Source organism: Aethina tumida, chromosome 1 (assembly GCF_024364675.1).
Source record: "Aethina tumida isolate Nest 87 chromosome 1, icAetTumi1.1, whole genome shotgun sequence".
In the NCBI taxonomy this organism is placed as follows: domain Eukaryota; kingdom Metazoa; phylum Arthropoda; class Insecta; order Coleoptera; family Nitidulidae; genus Aethina; species Aethina tumida.
The window spans coordinates 41968308-41991703 of record NC_065435.1 but is presented as its reverse complement, the minus strand read 5'-3'; the positions used below and the strand labels follow the sequence as shown (position 1 = coordinate 41991703).

General features: G+C 27.6%; 1 protein-coding gene across 10 annotated transcripts in view; it reads right to left on the bottom strand.

The window, feature by feature from the left end:
• Window positions 1–23396, bottom strand: part of LOC109594334 (cAMP-regulated phosphoprotein 21) — a 54158-nt gene that overhangs the window by 16792 nt on the left and 13970 nt on the right. The window contains exon 1 of one of the 10 annotated variants that reach the window (XM_049967829.1): window positions 22216–22304. The exons of 6 other annotated variants lie outside the window; for them this stretch is intronic. The gene's annotated coding sequence lies outside the window, so the exon portion shown is untranslated. Of the gene's footprint in view, window positions 1–330; window positions 438–837; window positions 953–5037; window positions 5058–22215; window positions 22305–23396 lie in introns of those variants that run through there. 3 more of the 10 variants (XM_049967827.1, XM_049967818.1, XM_049967813.1) reach the window with 3 other exon arrangements.

The window sequence follows — 23396 nt, the reverse complement described above, 5'->3', positions numbered from 1 at the left end:
TTTACACCAGAAACAATTTGTGACTAAGTGTACATTTTGTATTAGCCGGGATCGTTATTGACAACCATCCAACAGTTAAAATAGCCACCACAATATTTCTGAGTGTGTACACAAAAATGTCGCACATATAAACAACGTTTACATAAGCGGCAACGGAATTGAGTTTGATTCGAGGCAGCCCTCCAACCCCTCCAATTACGACCGCGTGTTACGTAAACCTATGTAACGGCAACTTATTAATAACCGTCAGAAAAAAACACAAACAAATCGAACTTAGCAATCGAAAGGAGCACTGGGGCTCGAACTGCAACACAAACTGATTGTACTTACGGCCGTGACTTTCACAATTTAATGGTGCCGAGCACGGCGACGGAAAAAATTCCGTGCGTCGTAAATTTCGATAATATTTGAACGTGTTTTGGCGTTCCCGTGGGTCCATTCACCATGCACCGGTGGCAGGGTGCCAGGCCGTGTGACGTAACGTACATAACTTTTGCGAATTTTAACGGCCCCACGATTGGCACGGGAACGCAACGCGACGCGGACATTTCGCACGGAGACACGCCGAAACAGTTGGTGAACGTCTTATGTGAATGCGCGATCGAATTGTGGCGGATGCGCGACACGAAAACGGCGGTGGTCCGTAAACGCGACCGCTAACATCCGAAGTCGGCGATCTGGCCCGGTTAATTGGACGCGTGGGTGTGCGTTCGTTTATAAAATGTGTTTGGCACCGACGTACGCGCGAACGTTCATGCATGAAAACGTTTCGGCGTGTACGTGTCCGACTGTGTGGTTCATAAACAGAAGGTTAACGGGATGAGAACACATACGTACCTGCGACTTTGTTCTGAGGATGGTCCGCTCCTTCGAAAATATTACTACTAAACTATTCGTATTGCAACAAAAAATGATTACAGTTAATGCATGTGCGTTTTGCAATTAATTTTACAGATTATAAAACATAGAGAGAGCTAAACGATTGGGTTTCTTTCAATTTACGATGATTAATTCATAATTAAAGATGAAAGAACAAAATATTTGTGACAAAATTGGATGTTTTGAATAATGTGACATCAGCGTCAAATTGTTGTCGCAGGTGATTAAATTATTTTAATAACATTTGGCTTTATCTGGGCATAAAATTTTATTCGCTAAACTGTATGATATAAGTGTTGCATATTTGCAGTTAATCCAAAACAAATTAAAATAACAAATACAAAAATTTCTTTTTTTATTTTCGGAGTATACCATAGATAAAAAATAAAAATTAATATTTATTTTAATTATTTTTTAATGGTACAAAGTTAAATTAAAACTAACTTTTCAATAAAAATAAAATAAATAAATATATTTATTGATCAAAAATAAAATTATTATTAAAACAAATTTGTAACATTATATAAAATAATAAATATTAATATTTTTTTAATGAATTTATAATACCTATATTGTTTTGTTTATGGAATTAAATATTGAAATTATTAAATGAAAATAATAAAGTAATAAAACATACATATGTGCATATTTTTATAAAAATACGATCCATTTTCATATAGTACAAATGGCTGAAAAAACAGTGCAATAGAAAACTAAGAAGTTTTTAAATTTCAATTACAAAATAATCGAAAATATTAAAGATTTATAATTTCTCAGATTAATAAATATTCTTTTTATTTTATTTAATATAAAAATTCTTTATTACCTCATTAATTATTTTTATAAGAAATAAAATTTTTTACTGTTTTATTGAGACAAAATTAAAATTTTAAACTAAGTTTCGTCCAAGAAAATTAGAACAAACATTAATACTGAAATATGTTATTTCAAAAAAGGCAGTTTTTATCAACATTCACCAAAAGTATGATTTTTTTCTTCATTTAAAAAAAAAATGAAACCCTCAAATTTAAAATATAGAAATTGATTTTTTCTTATGTTTTCGTAACCTTAGATTCAATGGTGTTTAAATTTGGTAGGTATTATCCTAAAATATTTCAATTTTTTCTTTTCAATAATTTTTTTTAAATAATGACACAGTAACTTAGATTCTGAGGGATGCCCCACCTAGCCCTATTTTATTCGACGAATATTTTTTAAAACTATTAAGTTTTTCATATTATTTGCACAGTTTAGAAGAAAAAAGGTACTCTAATACTGATTATCATTGTCGTTTTTAAGATATTTCAGTTTTAATGTTTGAGGAAAATTAAAGTGAACATCCGAAATACCTCAAAAGTGGATGTGGTAATCAAAATTGTATTTAGAGTAACCCATACCAAATTTAAACACGATTGGACTACAAGATTACAGAAATGTGGAAAAGAAACAGTTTTTGAAATTTAATTTTGAGGGGCTGTATTTTATATTGTAACTGCTCCCAAATTTTGATTACCAATTTTACACACCTTGTATATATGTTTTTAAAAAATTATAAAAGAGTTTCACCGTAAATCTGTAAATTAAAGTAAATTGTTATTATTTTAATTAAATAGTTATTTACAACAAATATCATCCACTAAATGGGTATTAAACATTTATTACTGAAAATTTACTAAGGATATTTTTAATTTGATAAAATATGATTGATTTTATTAATTATGTGCTTGTAAAACTGAAAAACTACCATTAATTAATGTTTTTTGTTGTATTTAATTTAAGAAATCTTATATAATGTAAAAAATTATGTTCTAATTTTAAAAATAAACAAGTAAATTGCAATCGAGATAATTAATCCATGAAAAGCGGAAGTTTTTATGGAATTTAATTTTAAAATTCCTTAATAAAAATATAAATGAAACTAATTTTCACTTCATTAATAAAAACAGTATATTTTGTAATTTGTAAAATCCAACTTTTTAATATGTAGTTGATTGCGAAACGGTTTCAGTAGGAAATTCTAGATAAATTTTATTTTATTTTTATTATTTCCGTCTTTTTAGAGAAATTGTTAATTCGTTTTAAATTACGTAGCCATTTAGAGCGTATACTGTTAAATGAAATATTCATTTACTAACTTGGTAATAAATTTTTATTACTGCAAATGAATTAATCAAATTTTTAACTGAATAAAGTACGTTATATTTCAGGGGGTAGGTGTCAAAATTATAATATAATAATAACGTATCTTACACATTGATTCGTTAGAAAATTAGTAATTATGTCACAATTTTCAAATCAATTTGTGTGAATATATAATTTAATTTTTAAGATCTAAATAAAATAAGTGATCAGTTACTCACGACAATATTAGATATCTCGAAATCTACTAGAATTATCTATATATCTTAATCAGAGATAATTTAAAATATCAAAAATTATATAATATTGAAAACATTTTATTTTTAATTATAATATAATTATTATAAAATAATAATTATTAAATATATTATCCAAAAGCATGTAAGATTATAAAATTTAACATGGATGAATTTTAAAATTAACAATTACATTGAATCATATTTTAATATCTAAGTAAATAATAGACTAATTTTAGCTAAAAGTAAAAATTCATCCTATATTTTAAAGTAATTAAAATATAGTTTTTAGCTTCCATAATTTATAAGTGAGTAAACAATATTAAATTTGAAGTTTATCACAACTTCTAATATACCCGTATACACAGTACTGAAAAATTGAATAAAAGTTCATGCCACTTATTCAAGACATTAAAATTATTTAATATGGGTGAATTTTAAAATTAACAATTACATTAAATTATATTATAATATCTGAGTAAATAACAGACTAATTTTAGCTAATCAATTTGTGTGAATATATAATTTGATTTTTAAGATCTAAATAAAATAAATGATCAGTTACGCACGACAATATTAGATATCTCGAAATTTACTAGTTTTATCTATTTATCTAAATCAGAAATAATTTAAAATATCACAAATTATATAATATTGAAAACATTTTACTTTTAATGACTTGATAATATTATTATATTATTATGAAATTTATTATCCAAAAGCATGTAAGTTTATAAAATTTAACATGGGTGAATTTTAAAATTAACAATTACATTAAATTATATTTTAATATCTCAGTAAATATCAGATTAATTTTAGTTAAAAGTAAAAATCCATCCTATATTTTAAAGTAATTAAAATATAGTTTTTAGCTTCCGTAATTTATAAGCGAGTAAAAAATATTAAATTTGAAGTTTATCATAACTTCCAATAGACCTGTATACACAGTACCGTAAAAATTGAACAAAAGTTCATGCCACTTATTCAAGATATTAAAATTATATTTTGTATATTTATTATCCAAAAGCGTGTAAGATTATAATTATATAACATGGGTGAATTTTAAAATTAACAATTACATTAAATTATAATATCTCAGTAAATAACAAACTAATTTTAGCTAATCAATTTGTGTGAATATATAATTTGATTTTTAGGATTTAAATAAAATAAGTGATCAGTTACTCACGACAATATTACATATCTCGAAATTTACTAGAATTATCTATATATCTTAATTAGAGATAATTTAAAATATCACAAATTATATAATATTTTACTTTTAACGACTTGATAATAAATTTTACCCAAAATTATTTAATAACATTTTAAACTGGATAAAATATGTTTAATTCTATAACTAATTATGTGCATGTTAAAAATACCGTAAATTTCCAAAAATGGTACATTATAATATGACATCAATATTAAATTTAAATTTATCAGAAACGTGGTTTATCTAAAATATCACAAATTATACTGTTTTGATAAATTTGATTTTTTAAATAATTTAAAGTAATTATAATAAATTTAATTAGAAATAAAAAAGTTCTACATATTATATGGAAATTTTTAGAAGATATATTTTTTGTGAAAATGGCGAATGCGCCACATAAGAAAGTTTTAAAATAGGCTAGTAAAAATTACATTAAATTTCTTGCTTCTAGACCATAATATAAAATTATTTCTAGACAGGCCAAGAAGTCCACAAAACGAAAAGCGAAAGCCTAAGACAAACTATAATTCGTTGTGCGGAGCGAAGGCAAGTGGAAAAGTGACTTACCGGTCGGCGGCGCGAAAAGTTTCGCCCGCCGGCTTGGCGATAGCACGTGAGACGACGTCCGCCGGCGGTGCGAAGTGCGCGAGAAAAGGGAGGCACGCGCGCGCGATCCGACGTGTCAGCGAGTGTACAGCGTGAAGGCGTCGCGACGCGTACCGTCGACTACCGGATCGTCGAACCTACTGAACTATATATCGGCGAGCGAGAGCCGTCGCCGCTGAACTTGACTGACTCGGATCCCGCGCTCGGCGGCCGGCACACGAAAAATTAATCGATTAACTGCCGTAAACTTTATCGGAATCGATCCGGACGGCCTTTCGGAGCCTTTTCCCCGAACATATGGGACGGCTTCTCGGAAAATCGCACCCCCCGCGACGCTTGTTTTATCGGAACGGTCGCGATGGGAGGACGGGGGGGCCGTGGGGCCGTGTGGGGAGGGTGGTGTTACGGTTTGGGGCATGGGCGCGATTCGATAATTTGATTTATGCACGAGATTGCCTAGGTGGATGCCGATCTTCATAAATCATCTTGTAATAACTGGCAATTTCCGTTCGGATCGGGCCATCCGACGGCCGCGAACTGCAACCAACCCGATTGCCCACTTTCCTTTTAACATGCCCTTTTTAAGCCACTTACGATAATTAATATTTCCCTCAAATTAGAACTTATCGTTTAAAATTTGGTCAATAAAAAAAGTTACGCCAATTTTAACTTTTAATTACTTTTTCACGTAATTATATCTAACTGAATAAAATATTATGTTACATATGTTATTACTCATTTTTTAAAATCTATCTAAGTAAATAACTGACTAATTTTAGCTAAAAGTGAAAGTCAATCATATATTTAAAAGTAATTAAAATACAATCACAACTTAAAAATTAAATAAAAATTCAAACAAACACATCTTTCTAATATACCTGTATACATAATACTGTAAAAACTGAATAAAAATTACTTATTCAAAATATTAAAATTATATTTTGTATATTTATTATCCAAAAGCATTGAGATTATAAAATTTAACATGGGTGAATTTTATTTTTTTTTTTTAAATTTATCTGAGACTAATTTTAGCTAAAAGTAAAAATACATCGTAATTTTAAAGTAATTAAAATATAGTTTTTAACATTCATAAATTACAAATGCATAAAAAATATTAAATTTGAAGTTTATCACAACTTAAAAATTAAATAAAAATACAAATAAAAATTGAATAAAAGTTCATGCTCCTTATTCAAGATATTAAAATTATATTTTATATATTTATTATTCAAAAGTAAAATATAAAATTTAACATGAGTGAATTTTAAAATTACAATTATATTAAATTATATTATAATATCTGAGTAAATAACAGACTAATTTTAGCTAAAAGTAAAAATCGATCCAATATTTTAAAGTAATTAAAATATATTTTTTAGCATTCATAACTTACAAATGCGTAAAAAATAATAAATTTGAAGTTTATCATAATTTAAAAATTAAATAAAAATACAAGTAACACTTTTCTAATATAATTGTATAGACAGTATTATAAAAAATGAATAAAAGTTCATCTCATTTGTTTAAGATATTAAAATTATATTTTATGTATTTATTATCCAAAAGCATGTGAGATTATAAAATTTAACGTAGGTGAATTTTAAAATTAACAATGACATTAAATTATATTATAATATCTGAGTAAACAGCTGAATAATTTTAGCCAAAAAGTAAAAATCCATCATATATTTTAAAGTAATTAAAATATAATTTTTAGCATTTATAACTTGCAAGTGCGTAACTTAAAAATTAAATAAAAATACAAGTAACATACCTGTAGTAATATACCTGTATACACAGTACTAAAAAAATTGAGTATAACTTCATCGCACTCTTTCAAAATATTTAATTATATTTTTTGCATTTATTATCCAAAAGTATGTAAGATAATAAAATTTAACATGGATAAATTTTAAAATTAACAAATACATTAGATTATATTATAATATCTAAGTACATAAATGACTAATTTTAGTTAAAAGTAAAAATTCAAGGTAATTAAAATATAAATATATTTAAAATTTAAATAAAAAATAAAAAAACTAATTTTCTAATATAAAATAAAATTATCAGTTACGTACATTCACTAATTATGTTTATTATGATAAGAATAAACATGGAATTGGAATTTTCTTAGACAGATTTACATGTTTAATTTACTTTTGTTATTTACCTGTACAAAATACATCATAGTGAAAATATTAACTAACCAATAAATAGATTTTTGATGAAATATATCTCTTGATATTAATAATTTGAAATAAAAAATTATTAAATAGAAAGGTAATGATGATATAGTTGCGACATGATTCGAAATAATACAATAAAAATATTAATAAATAAAAAAGTGGACAGTAAACTATTATTTATTTAAACTATATGATTTTTTATTTATTTATAAAAAAGCTTTATCTGATGTTTAATGTAATGATTTTCCATTACATTAACTGAAAATTGGAACTATTATTGATTAATCAAACAAAACCGAAATTTTCCCTGAATCTGTTTAATATTTTCCTGGAATAGTTTCCAAGTTAATTGAATAATTGTAATTGTAATTACGTTTGTTTATTACGTACACATGGAGGATTTAAAATTTAACACATACCGTGGTACAAAGGGTCAAAGACAATGTTAATAAATAGTGCTTTTGGAACTTTATTAAAATTGAGTTGTTAACCATCATTTACAACTGAACTAAAGAAATATTATGAAATTTTTAATGGTAATACATTTTTATTTTGTTCATCGAAAATTAGAATAATTTACATTTACTAAATGGAACAAAACCAAATTTTTCCCTGAATTTATTTAATGTTTTCCTGGAAAACATTCGGTGCGTAATTGTCTAAACAAAGTTGATTGATCATTTTGATATAATTACGTATCATTAATAATACTTAAAAAAATTTACTACATAAGAAAGCAGAGATTGATCACTAAAAGTAAATATATGTTAATATAGTAATTTAAAGTTTAATGTAATGAATAAAATCAAGTACACATACGTGTGCACTCACACATGTAGGTGTACTGTGTACCTTAATTCTCAGAATGAATCGATTATAAAAGGAAAACGTAACGCAAACATGCCTTTGGTTCTCAGGATGATACATTTTATCCGTAAAACTCGAATAAATTTTATCTTCACATCGATCCCCAACAATGCGCGACCTATTATGCTCGAATATGTGTGGCCATATAGATTTTTTTTTTTTAATAATGCTAGAATGCCTATCTGACATTTATGACGTTTTTACGAAGCAGCTTTTCATGCTAAAAAGATTGGCCAGTCAAAACCTCCCGATGCCGTACTTTATTGGTGGGTAATGAGGCGGTGTGTTTTTAAAAATAGATCTGACCCCTGCCGATGACTTTCTTGTTGATTTTTTTTTTTTCGCCATTCCTCCTGTCCGTTGACATCCATGAAAAAGGTGGTCCTTTATTAGTCCGGTGTGTTTCAATCGATGGCGCAAATATATGACGTCTTTTGACCGACGGCTTTAAATTGGGGCGTGTTCAAATCACTAGCGGGATTAAAGTCAATGCGGTACAACTTCGATAGTCCGGGCGCACGCTAGCATTAAAGAAATGGTCATGAAAGCTGCGGCCCGGAACGACGAAACCACAAAACTCATTCATTCCGCTTCCTACCACCTGAGCTTTGAGGGGAAAGAGGTAAGAACCATTAGAATGTAATAATCAAGAACATAGAAGCATCACCAAAGTCAGGGGAAGATGTAAATGAAGAGAAAGCAAAGGATGAAGATGCTCATTGACTATCCAGTAGGCTGAAGAGAATGATCTACTTATGCAAGCTTAAAGAAAGCAATTGGCCCAAATTCCAAAAAAACCCGGACTCCTTTAGTTATACTGTACCAGAGAAAAACAAACAAACAAGCAAAATAACAACAATAATTAGTGTGCGAGCATTAGCACGTACGTCATAACAGGCCCACAATGAAATCGCGTGTCTTACTTTTCCCGCTTAACCCGAGACCATAGCCTTTACACACATAGTCATTAGGTGACTGTCAAGTTCACGGTAACGATTTTATTATAATCGATACACAACGAGGGGACGGGGGTGGACGGCAAATGATTCACTGCAATGGCATGTAACACTTGGTGGCACGCGATCCGCCGCTTTATCTCCAACCCTCCGCGAAGGCACTGGAACACATGTTCTGGTACGTCATTGCCATGCTAATTTCCACCATTGCCTCCATAGAATTTCCACTGAAAATGCGAGATTACGATCGGACGCGATTAAATACTTTTATGAAGTGGATACTATTTAATTTAGGAACAGTTTTATGTGTCCGTATAAAGTTGTTGTTATTTACTTTTAAAACTTTTTTAATTTTATGGCACTTTGGATGATTAAAGTAAAGCTTTTACGGATTCAAGTATTTATTATGTTATCCTATTTAGCAGAAACGCCGTGGATAATCACAAAGTTTATGTATTGAAAAGTGGAAAAGTTCCGGGTAAAACTAATACGACCTTGTTTGGATTTTTTTACTGGTGCATCAATTATTTATTTACCTGTTATGAGTCACGGTGTTACAATTTTCGTGGAAGAGTCGATTTTGTCATTATAAATGAGTGTGAGAATGCAATTGGAATTCAGCAAAATAATTTCAAAGGGAGGAATGAATAATAAATCAAAAAGAATGTATCAGTTTTTTCATGAAATCATCTTTATAATTATATGTTGTCAACAGGTGTATAATTTATTATTTGTGGTGTACAAGGTTTCTCAAATAGTTTGGTAAATGCTAAAGAGGTCAATTTTTTAGAAAAATTGATGAAAACTTCACTTTGATATTTCTGAACCTTTCAACACTTTTCAGAAGCATCAATAACTCAAAATAAATAAAAAAATGTCATATTACATAGTGATCTAGGAAAATTTGATTTATTTGCTGAATCTGTCTATATACTGAAACTCATCAGCAACGGCAACAAAAATATCATTGAACTATTAAGGGTAATTTAAAATGCCATAATGTAAATGAAGCGAATTAGTCAAATTCTGAATTTATTGATTTATTTGTAGTATTAGTAATTTTCATTATGAAAATATTCATTAAATATTTAATAAATGTTTCCTGACAATTTAAGGACAAATTTATGAAGTTTCCATCTGAAATCACGAAACGTTTTTGTGTCTGAAACCAAAAAAAAATATTTCATCATTGTATTTACTAATCATAATTATTAATACTAATATATTAAGTAAAATTAATAAAATTTTGAATTTGTTGATGCATTTTTAGCATTCAAAATTTTGATTATGCAAATATTCATTTAATATGAGTTAAACAAATATTATGATTTGTAAATTACACTTGTGAATTTATATTAAATTTGACTAAATAATTTTTATGCTCATAATTTTATATTCGAAAATTTAATATTTAATAACATTTAACAACAATATTTTTAAATAATTTATTTATACAGAAGGATAATGAACATAATTCATCAGTTGAATGACAGCATTAAATATCGCCAAAACCAGAGAAATTGTTATATCTTTAATATTGATATTTTAACATATTTGAAAAGTTAATTTTGTATTTCGATAATTTAAGGAAGAATTCATGTAATTTTCATTTGAAATAAGAAAGTTGTATGTTATCTCGATGTAACCTAATTTTTTGTAAGAATTGAAAAAGATTTTACCGTTTTACAAAATAAAATCAAACAATCATCAGGGTAAAATATCACTAAAAACTATCTACTATCTATATATAGTCTATAATAAAATATATAAAATACTTAAAACTATATAATATATAATATAATAAATACTTAAAAATTTAAAATATTTAAAATACTACAAGGTTATTAAAAAAAAAATAACAAAATTATGAATTTGTTGATCCTTTTTTAAAATTAACATATAAAATAAAAGTTCAAAATATACTTTTATTAGATAAAATGTTATTTCTTAATGATATGAAATTACAACTTTAAATTTATATAAAATATTACTAAAATATTTTTAAAATTGGTAGTTTTATATTCCACAAATTAAATTTAAATAATATTTAATAATAAAATTAATAAAATTTTGAATTTGTTGATCAGTTTTTAACATTAACATATAAAATAAAAGTTAAAAAAATATTTTTATTAGATAAAATGTTATTTCCAATTGATATGTAATTACAACTTTAAATTTATATATTTTACTAAAATGTTTCTAATATTGGTAGTTTTATATTACACACATTAAAATTAAATAATATTTAATAATGATAGTTCTAAATAATTTATGTATATACAACAATAATCAACACAATTCATTAATTACATCACCAAAATCAGAAAAAAAGTTATATCTTTAATTTAATTTTGTTTGAAAATCAAAATCGTATAATTTTCATTTGTAATAATAAAGTTTTATTATTTATTATTTCAAAACCTATTTTTTTTATAAGATAAAAAAAAACATTTTACCGTTTTACAAAATAAAATCAAACAAATAGTATTAAATACATTAAAACATAAAAATCATTTTTCTTACTAAAAATTGTTATAAATGCTATAGATAAAATAAATGAAATTGGTAAAATTTTTAATTCATTGATCCATAAAAAATATTTATTAAAATTTAAATAAAATTTTGTAAGGCTCTATCTTTTATAAATGTTAATTTTAAATTTAAATCAAAATTGATTGAAATATTTTTAAAATTGATGTTTTACATTCCACAAATTAATATTAGGTAACATTTAACAATAATTGTTGTAAATTATTACACACAAGTATAATCAAGACAATTCATCAATTATGATCAGTGACAATATCAGATATCACCAAAACCAGAAAATTTGACAAATATTTGACGCCACAAAGATCATATTTTTGAAATTTTTATTTATTTTACTTCGTAATTTTATATAATAGTAGATATAAGTATAGATATATAAATAAAAATGTTTTTATAGTTTTTATAAATGAATTCTTAGAAACCAGGAAAATAACAGTTTTCGTTGATCTCTGAAATGTACAGATATATTAAAATTTCCAGTATGAGTCCTAAGATAATTTACCTCTATCCTGACTGGAAAAGACCAAAACAAACTTAACCAGTCAACAAATATTGAATATCCTGTATAATTAAAAAATAGTAATGTTATTTTAAACTGAAAATATCTTTATCTTTATTATTTTTAATTAACCTTTAACAAACTAATATCATAATATCAGTTTGTAGAAACTGCGTCTTGCTTAAATGACTAATAAAACAGGCAGTTCTAAAGGTGAAACTACCATCATTACCGCGCTAAATTAAAACCGTGACCGCGGGTGATTCCCCGGCGAAACCAGACGACGTTTGGCACATCGGGAGCTCGAACAGCCCGGCGTACCGGAGACAGGTGAGGAAGCAATTATCGCGGTGCGGATAATGAACGGCGGGGGTGGCGTGGTGGGTCTCAGGTTGTACCCTCGCGTGAGCCCGGCACCCATGCAAACCAACTCGCCGTCACATCGAAATCGCAAGTGCTCGCCCACGGCTGCATTGATTTGTCTCAAGGCTGTGCCGGCACAACATTAAATTCCCCGAGCCTCCTCCTCATTTTTGAACGTCGTGCGAAAGGGTTTAATCGCGTGATCCACGTGCCGGCCGTCAACTGCATGCGCCGGGTCGAAGACGTGTGATTCATCCCCCGGCCATTTAGTCGAATTTCCAAGAAACGGTGTTTCGGCGCTGACGAATGCCATTTCGTTCGGCCGTATTATTATTGTTTCGATTTGTTTTCATAAAGGTCACCAAATCTGCATAATAACATCCACACAATGGCAAACGCAAGTTTGCACTTGACGAGATTACTTACCAATTTAATGTCGCCATTAATTTATTGACGGCTTACTGTCAAAGGTACGTGGTGCTCAAGTAAGTTAACAGTTTTATGAAATAGTTAGTCTGGATGTCATAAAACAAACACCTCATAAAGATGTTAGCTGATACATCAATAATACGTGATTACGGTGATTAAGTTTTAAGATTAAGTTATTTTGTTAATGAGAGGCGCATTTACTGCAGTAATAAACGCCCAATGGTAATAAATGTTTACGATTTTGGTCGTTTAATGTGACTACAACTTTTTTTTTCCGACTCACGTTACGCTGTCTCATAAACCCACATTGTCATAAAGAATATTACATTAAAACATTGTTATAAGGCACTTATGTGCCTCTTAAAAGCAAACGAAAAACATTTTATTACAAAAATTCTTCTTTTATTAAGCACTTTTAACATTTTGGGTTAATTTTATTAACATGAAGACAAAATACGTATTACACATTTTAATAATTTTACAAGATCACAGTTAAAATTAAAAATATTGATTACATTTTTTTCAACGTTTTATTATTAATTGATTTTACAAAGAGAAAGATTTTTAAAAACGATTAAAACATTAAATTAAATTTGTAACACTTTATTTTTGTATTCATTTTATTCGACACACACTAAAAATGTGTCTCAAAAAAATAGCAAAGACAAAATTTACACAGAAACAATTAGAAATTATTAAATTAAAATGTTTCATATTAATCAAATATTTTTTCAAGGATATATTAATAATTCTATATAAAAAATTTAATATAAATTCAGTCATTTTTAATATTTTTTACAGAAAAAATGTTAGTAATAATTAAATTATTTATTAAATTTTATTTTCATATTTTTGTATTAAGTTTATTCTACATACATAACAAATATGGCTCAAGTAAATAACAAAAAATAAGAGAGAAAATATAACAAATTTAATATTTTTATACATAATAGAAAAATTGATTTTAATATAGGATATTTTAAAGAAACTATAATTAAAACTTTTAATATCATTAAATATATTTTACAATGATTTATTTAATAATTTTTAAGCCATATTTTTGTATTTTAATTAATGTTTAATAATGTTTTTAATATTTTTTACAGAAAAAATGTTTAGTAACCATTAAATTAATTATTAAATTTTACTTTCACATTTTATTCTACATACATTAAAAATGTGCCTCAAGTAAATTAGAAAAAAATTGAATTTAATAAAGGATATCAAGAATTTATAATTAAAACTTTGAATATAATTAAATATATTTTTCAAGCATTTATTATAAATTCAGTAATTTTTAAGCCATATTTTTAGATTATATATTAATATATTAAAAAGTGTTTAGTAACCATTAAATTAATTATTAAATTTTACTTTCATTTTTTTACATAAATTTTATTCTACATACGTTAAAAATGTGACTCAAGTAAATTAGAAACAAATTGATTTTAATAAAAGATATCTTCAAGAATTTATAATTAAAACTTTGAATATAATTAAATATATTTTTCAAGCATTTATTGTAGATTCAGTAATTTTTAAGCCATATTTTTTGATTAAATATTAATTTTTAAATGTATTTTTACAGGAAATATGATTTTAGTGGAGGAAATTTTTTAATTTAATTTTACAGAAAAAACGTTTAGTAACAAATAAAATAATTATTACATTTTATTTTCATTTTTTTACATTAATTTTATTGTACATACATACAAAATGTGACTCAAATAAGTTACAAAAAATAAATGACACAATATTACAAAGTTTATTATAAACTTAGTAATAAACTAAATTCAAAACATAAATAATAACTTTTTTAATATTTCTTAGAGAAAAAATGATTTTATAAAGAGAAACGTTTTTAAGAAATGATAATTATTTTTAAAATTATATGTTACTTTGCATAAATTTGATTTTTATGAACATAAACTAAAAATGTGACTCAAGTAAATTTACTTACAAAAAATAATAATTGCAAAAAAATTATTATTTTTGCATAGAAAAATTGATTAAAAAAATATTTTCAAGAAATTATAATTAAAATTTTTAGTATTAAATAATTATATTTATCAAGGATTTATTGTAAGTACAGTACGCCATATTTTTATATATTACAAAAAATTTAATATATTCACACAAACAAAATGTATTTAAAAAAGGATATTTTCAAGAAATTATAATGAAAATTTTTAGTATTAATTTTTTTATATTAATTCTGTATAACATATATACTAAATAATAAAACATTACATTTTTTAATAATTTTTTCACAGAAAAAATGATTTTACAAATAGAAATGTTTTTTAAATTTAATTTTTATTATTTTTGTTACTCAAGTCAATGAAAGAATTTATCATCTAAGAAGGATATTTCATGAGATTATAATTAATTGAGTAATATTTAAGTCAAACACTAAAAATGTGACTTAAGTAAGTGACGGAAAATACAAAATAAAACAGCACAAGATTAGCTAATATATGTATATTAAAATTAACATAAATGAATATCCCACCGGAAAATATTAAATAAAGCAAATTCAGAGCTTCGCCCACAACAAGATAAACAAACCCGAATGAATAAATATTTTAATTATAATGCACTATCAAAAGTGAATCGTTTATGTCAGTGACCTTGCAAAAAATTATGTGTATTTTAATGTAAGATGTGACGGGTAGCACGATCTATGCCAATAAACGTTGGGAAATATTTGTTTTAAAATACAAAATTTTCTTGTCACACGCTCTAAATTTATTCGCAGAGAATGACAATTTATGTGTGTGATGAAATACAATTAACATTTATTCGTGCATCCACCATTTTTTTATTTTTAAAATTTCCCCATAAATCATACAATAAATGAAATTAACGAGACCCGTGGGTGCGACACACGCGTTGTGTTCTTTTAATAGTTATTCGATAATTCTTGTTATTTAGCTTTTGTGTCAGGAACAATGACGATCACTTTTTACACCATCGACAACACATTCCTGCAACACCGGTCCCGAATCAATACTCCGCGTGTCCGTTTGTTCAACAACGCGGCTCATTAAAGTTGTTGATACGGAAAATGTGTTTTAATAGAAAAAGATTAGAGAAATATTTCCATTAGAAATGAATCACCTCATCATCATCACTTATTTAAACAGTGACGCTACAATTAGTAGGCAAAAGTTAATCGTGTCGTGCGAACATTTTTTTTTTTTTTAGTGCCGGCACGTACGCCACGCATACCTGACATTAAATCACGTTAAATAATACACGGTTACGTCATGTCCGATACCTTAGCAGTAGCCGGCGACGGCGTGAAAGTTCACGTCGGCCAGAAACTTTTGCCGAATTCGACTCCGGGCACGTTAATGCGACCGGTCACGCAACCCGCCACCTACCCCCGAAAAACCTTCGCCGAACGTCGCCTGTCCTTGCCAATTTCCCAGAAAAATAAACCGTGCGCCACGCCGAAAGTTACAAATTGAAAACCGATTGATTTCGCTTATCGCCCGGGGACATTTATCCATTTTTGCGACGACTCTTAAATAGACCGGTTATCGATGTAAATCGAATCAATTTCGTTTTGCTCGCGTCAAGTGCGCTATCGCGATCGACCGGTTTGATTTATCGCCCCTCATTTGGGACCGAATTAAGTGGCTGCACCTTCATTTTAATTAAAAAAAAAAAGAAAAGGAAAAGGAAAAAAAAAAACGGCAATCCATCTCAAGGCCGAACACGTCCCCGACCGCATGCCCATACATCACCCTTATTTTTTGCAGATAATCTTCGTTTGGAGGTCTCGCAGGCGATCGTCGGGGCAGAGCCTCACCTTGATCCGATTTGCCGTCGTTTCCTGGAACGAAAACGCGACATAATCCCGGACACGATAATAGTTATTCTTTTGCTTTGCGCTTTGTACCGGCCGTCGGAACTGTAATATTAGAGTTCAGAAAACGCTCGCGTGCAAAAATGATTCAAGTTTCCAATCGTTATTCCGGACATCTGTATGAGGTGCGGGAAATCGATGTTGGTTGGAAATTGGAAAAAGTTCATATTTATTCTTAAAACCGCAGTTTTAAATTGGCAGACACGTTTGTATTATGTGCTTTGAAGGATTATAATGAACAAATTTAATTGGACGAATACTTCTTTTTATTTTTCATTATCTTTTGTAACATGACGGGGTATATATTGTAAAAACATTTTAATGACACATGTGGCATTTAACTTTTTATGAAAAATTTTCTTAAAAATGGAATGTTAATTAGATATTTTAATTTGATATTAATCAAGCAGTTTTCATTAAGGAAGATATGAAAGACTAATTGTGAAGCAAATTCCATCTCTTAAAATGGACTTAATTAGTCTGTACCCTTCAATGAAAATCTGTTGGATAATTTTTAAATATGCAGCGTTTAATCATAGTCAAGAATTTTTATTTTTAAAAAAAGATAAACGAATAATAAATCTGAATCTAATTGGAATTCAACGTTTATTATCAGACTGAAATTCAATAATTATCCACTTCATTTATAATATTGTATTATTATTAATTTATATTATTTATGTGCAATAATTAAAAGTATTAACTAAATTATAAGCTTCAAATTGAAATTGAAATTTTTGCTTATTTTTTGTAGTGTGAGTGGAATTAAAACATAATTTTGAAATATAATACTTTAATACTAAAAATTTATATGATGTATTATAATTTTAATTAATTTAATATGTATGAAAGTATGTAAATTTATGTTAATAAGTATAAGCATCTATATATAAAAAAATATGTAAAATTTTAATTTCCCAATTAAACATGTCTCAATAAAAATCATTTACAATTTAATTTAATATGCTTTATTCAATCATTAGTGGAAGTTTTATTGTAATTAAAAATAAATAAGTAAAAAAAAATAAAGTCTGAACCTAATTGAAATTTGAAGTTTAATATTGTTATGAACCTGAAATTAAATAATTTTTCTGATATTTTATAAAATAAATGTTCATATTTCATTATTTATATGCAATAATTAAAAATATCAAATAAAGTACCTATAGGCCTCAATTTGAGAAGCAAATTTTTACTAATTTTTTGCAATATGAGTACAATTAAAACACAATTCTAAAATGTCGTAATTAGTTAATGAAAAAGTTACTAAGTTAATATTGTTCTGAGACTAAAATTAAATAATATTCCTGAAAATTTTTACTTCTTTTATGCAATATGAATATAATTAACACGTAATTCTGAAATGTAATAATTTATTACTGAAAATGTTGATGATTTATAATTTTGAATAATTTATTACGTATAAAAGTATATGTATGACAGACATTAGTATAAATGTTTAAATTTCTTAATTAAATAAATTTCTGCAGAAATTTTTACATCACTTTTAATAAGCTGCCTTTAATAATTATACAGAAATTTTAATTTAAATTAAAATAAAGGAATAATAAATCTAAATTGAAGTGCAATTTTACGTTTAATATTGTTATGAGACTGAAATTAAATAATTTTACTTTTATAAAATATATATACCATTTCATTATTATTATACGAAATTTATATATAATTTTGAAATGCTGTAATTTAAGATTGAAAGGGTATATGATGTATTATAATTTATTATGTATGAAAGTATGACAAACATTTGTAAAACTTAATTAAATAAGTTTCAATAAAATTATTATTAACATACTGTATTTAATAATTGTCTAAAATTTCTATTTTAAAAGGGAAAATGGAAAATCTGAAACTGATTGACATTTAAAGTTTTATATTTTTATAGTGAGAATAAAATTGAAACATTTTCCTAGTAAATTAGTATTGATAAATTAATTAATACATTGAACATGAAAATTTTCAATAATAAATAAAACTGGAATGTAACTCTTAATAATTTTATGAGACTAATTAAATAATTCACAGTTAATTTATAAAATATAAAACATTTTCCTAGTAAATTAATTATTTTTACAATTTATATCTCATAATTTACATTTAATAACTAAATAATTTAATAAATTCAAGAGGAAAATTTAATTTCTCGTTTGAGTTCTGTATTATGAATTAAATATTAATAATATATTTCTGTAATATAAAATATTTTATTAAAAAAAAAACTGTGTTTTAATTAGCTATTTTGCATTATGCATTTTAAAACTTGCAAAATTGGTTCCAGTTTTATTTTTGTCATGTATGTTTTTATAAACTTTATATACGTATATAAAATACATAATAAATTAAAGATAACAAGACACCTAATCTGGAACAGGGCAATCTATCGTATTGACATATGGGGGACGCCAACCCCGACTAGATTATTTTCGCCACCCCCCGTGTAAAAACAATCGGGTGCCCGAAACCGGACGCGAACGGTGGAAGATGCGGACCCTCCACATCCACGGCCGATTTATCACCTATGACCTTTCGGCGTCGGAGACGACGTCGACGGAGCGATAAATAACGCAGACCGCGGTCACTTCCTCCGTGAGTCAGCGTGGTGCGTGGGCGCCGATTGGATGGCGGCCGTCAATTACTTACCACTTCGTTGTTGTTGGAACTTTAATTTGTTACTTTCTTCAAAGGGCGATCTTGAGCCGTTTTGCATAATTGCCGCGGCCGCATTTGAATAATTGCCCGACGGAAACTAGTTATTTCTTTTATGAGTTCGCAGGCTCACTTTTTCCTACCGCGCGGATTATTAGCCTCGACCAATATTTTCTTTTGTGCGCTCGGCTTTCGTAGATTTTAACTGGATACTTGATTTTAAATTGCCATACCTGCTGTGCTTTTTAATGATTTAAATAAACAGGCACGTAATGGGTTCTGTTTATTCATTGTTTCTGTAAAATGTTTAATGTTAAACAACCGATTTTGTTTTAGTTCCTTCTCATAATTAGGTATTTGTACAATTAAATTACTGTGTGTTGTTTTAAATAAATTACCACACGACGACGGCAGTTTATTCAATATTTCTGCAAAATTTATTTATCTGTAGATTTTCAGAATTTGGTATTTGCACCTGGAAATTGCTGTGCCTACTGGATTTTTTAATAATTTCAACAAATATATATTCTCAGATATTGGCGGTTGCTCCTTGCAAATATTGACAGTTATTTATTCATTATTCCTCAATTTTTTTTGAATTTATTTAATTTTACTATCTCTATACCTTTGAAACATGGCATTTGCACCTGTAAATTGCTGTATCTACTGAATTTTTTAGTAATTTCAATAAATAGGCAAATAGTGACGTCCGTTTATGCATCTCTTCTATAAATTTGATTTAACAAATTAATTTTACTAATGTATATTGTTAGAATTTGGCGTTTGCTCCTTTAAATTACCACATTTACTAGATTTCTCAATAATTTCAATAAACTAGCAAATAGTGATGATGGTTTATTTATTATGCCTCAATTTTTTTTTCAATTTATTTAATTTTACTATCTCTATATTTTCAGAATTTGGAATTTGCACCTGTAAATTGCTGTATCTATCGAATGTTTTAATAATTTCAATAAATAGGCAAATAGTGACGTATGTTTATTCAGCTCTTTTACAAAATGGTTTAACAGATTTTGTTTTACTAATGTATATTATCCGAAATTGGCGTTTGCTCCTTTAAATTGACACATTTATTAGGTTTTTCAATAATTTAAATAAACTAGCAAATAGTGATAGTTGTTTATTTATCACTGCTCAAAATTTTTTTTAATGATTTAATTTTACTATCTCTATACTTTCAGAATAGGCAGTTGCACCTGTAAATTGCTGTATCTACTGAATTTTTTAACAATTTCAATAAATAGGCAAATAGTGACGTATGTTTATTCAGCTCTTTTACAAAATGGTTTAACAGATTTTGTTTTACTAATGTATATTCTCCGAAATTGGCGTTTGCTCCTTTAAATTGACACATTTACTAGGTTTTTCAATAATTTAAATAAACTAGCAAATAGTGATAGTTGTTTATTTATCACTGCTCAAAATTTTTTTAATGATTTAATTTTACTATCTCTATACTTTCAGAATAGGCATTTGCACCTGTAAATTACTGTATCTACTGAATTTTTTAACAATTTCAATAAATAAGCAAATAGTGACGTATGTTTATTCAACTCTTTTACAAAATGGTTTAACAGATTTAGTTTTACTAATGTATATTCTGAGAAATTGGCGTTTGCTCCTTTAAATTGTCACATTTACTAGGTTTTTTAATAATTTCAACAAACTAGCAAATAGTGATAGTTGTTTATTTACCATTCCTCAAAATTTTTTTAATGATTTAATTTTACTATCTCTATACTTTCAGAATAGGCATTTGCACCTGTAAATTACTGTATCTACTGAATTTTTTAACAATTTCAATAAATAGGCAAATAGTGACGTATGTTTATTCAGCTTTTATACAAAATGGTTTAACAGATTTAGTTTTACTAATGTATATTCTCAGAAATTGGCGTTTGCTCCTTTAAACTGTTTCATTTACTAGATTTTACAACAATTTCAATAAACTAGCAACTATTGACAGTCGTTTATTCATCATTCCTCAAATTTTACTATCTCTATATTTTCAAAATTTTGCATTTGCATCTGTAAATTACTGTATCTACTGAAACTTTTAAAAATATCAATAAATTGACAAATAGTGACGACTTCTACAAAATAGTTCAACTGATTTAATTTTTACTAACGTATATTTTCAGAGATGTTTTTTAAATAATTTCAATAAAATAACATTCTTTATTCATTGGTTCTACAGAACTGTTTAATAAACTTAGTTTTACCACTGTATTTTCGGAATTTGGCATTATACTTTTACCTTTCTATACAAACTATTTTTTTAAAGTAAGTTAAATAAACTGGTATATAACTACCATTGCTTAATTTCAATTTTGCAAAATTATTTAAATGAATTACTTTTATAATTGCATTTTATGCTGATTATTCACTGATTATGTAAAAATATTAAAATAATTTAGTTTTCTATTAGTAAATACTTCGAGTATATTTTAAGAAAATGTACAAATGTATAATTACATCATTTGCATTTACAGAATTTGGCATTTGTACAAAAAGGCAACATAATACATAATACCAACAACAAGACCGACCGTTTCACGACAACACGTCACACCAACAATTATAAATAAATGCACCGACGACAAGCCGCGTTCAACAATCGATTCGAGAACAACCAGCCTTGTGACAACAAAGTACAACAGAGAAATGTGTGCTTGGATGGGCATGCCGATGAGATGCGATGATGAGACACAACAAAATTACCTTGTCCGGTAAACCACCGGCAACAACATCCGGAGTGCGGGGGTCGCGTGCCGTCGCCTATTGCGGCGGTGTGGTCGGGCGCCACGCGGACTCGCACGTCGCGTATACAGGGGGGAGAAGAGCCGCTCTCGCCGCTCGGATCACTCGAGAGTGTGTGTGTGTGTTCGCCGTGCGACCTCAACACCCGACGAGATGCGAGAGAGAAATGGGACAGGACTGCAGAACCCGGAATGTAGGTTACGCCGCCAGGAGAGAGGTGGTTGACCCAATACGCCGCCGACCCAATTTCGATTCGCGATCATTGGCTCTCCGCTATCCGCCGCCCCCGGACGGGGGGAGATTCTCGGAAATTTCCTCCGGGTCGCACAATGACCGCGATTTGCGTACTTGTATGTTTCGCTTGCGTCGTGTGCATATTATGTACGATAACGCGGTCGAGGTTGTTCGCCTCGTAATCCCGCAGGTTCCTAAATAAAAGGTGCCATTTAGGTACAAAGACAATTGGGATGAATGTTGCATTGTACATAAAATGTGAGAGATTAACACAAATTTAAATGAAACATTTCTGATTCTTAAACCTTCTGTTTTAAAATCTTAAATAAAAACAAACTGAATTGAAGTTTAATTAATAAAACTTAAACAAAAATACACTTATATTATGTATGGGAAAAAGTAATGTAGATTTTATGATTTATTTGAATAAATATTTATATTATATTTTAATTTTATAAACTGTATATTTATTTGAAAATTTCTCAATGTTTTTCCAATTAAGTTATTTATTTTTCCCCACTTTGTAATAAATTTTCTTGTTAATTTGCCTTTCGATCAGCTTAAAGCAACAGAAGCGACACGTCACATTCAGAATGCGTTAGAAGATGTGAGTGATGAAGTATGAGATTTCAAAGATTTCATCGGTAAAAATGGAAATCAATACACTGAAAATGAACAACGTCACGGTCATCCTTAAACCTGTACCCACAAAGAAATTAAGCAAATATCTCGTGCAACATATCTGAAATCATGCCAATCATTAAATTGCGATGAATTAACCATTAGAAAGAGACTTCATGCAATGAATTTCATCAGAAAGTTGGACAAGACATAAATTAAACGGGGATAACCAAATTAGTCCTTTGACAATTTCCAATTTACTCCTTACACGCAACACAAATGAGGTT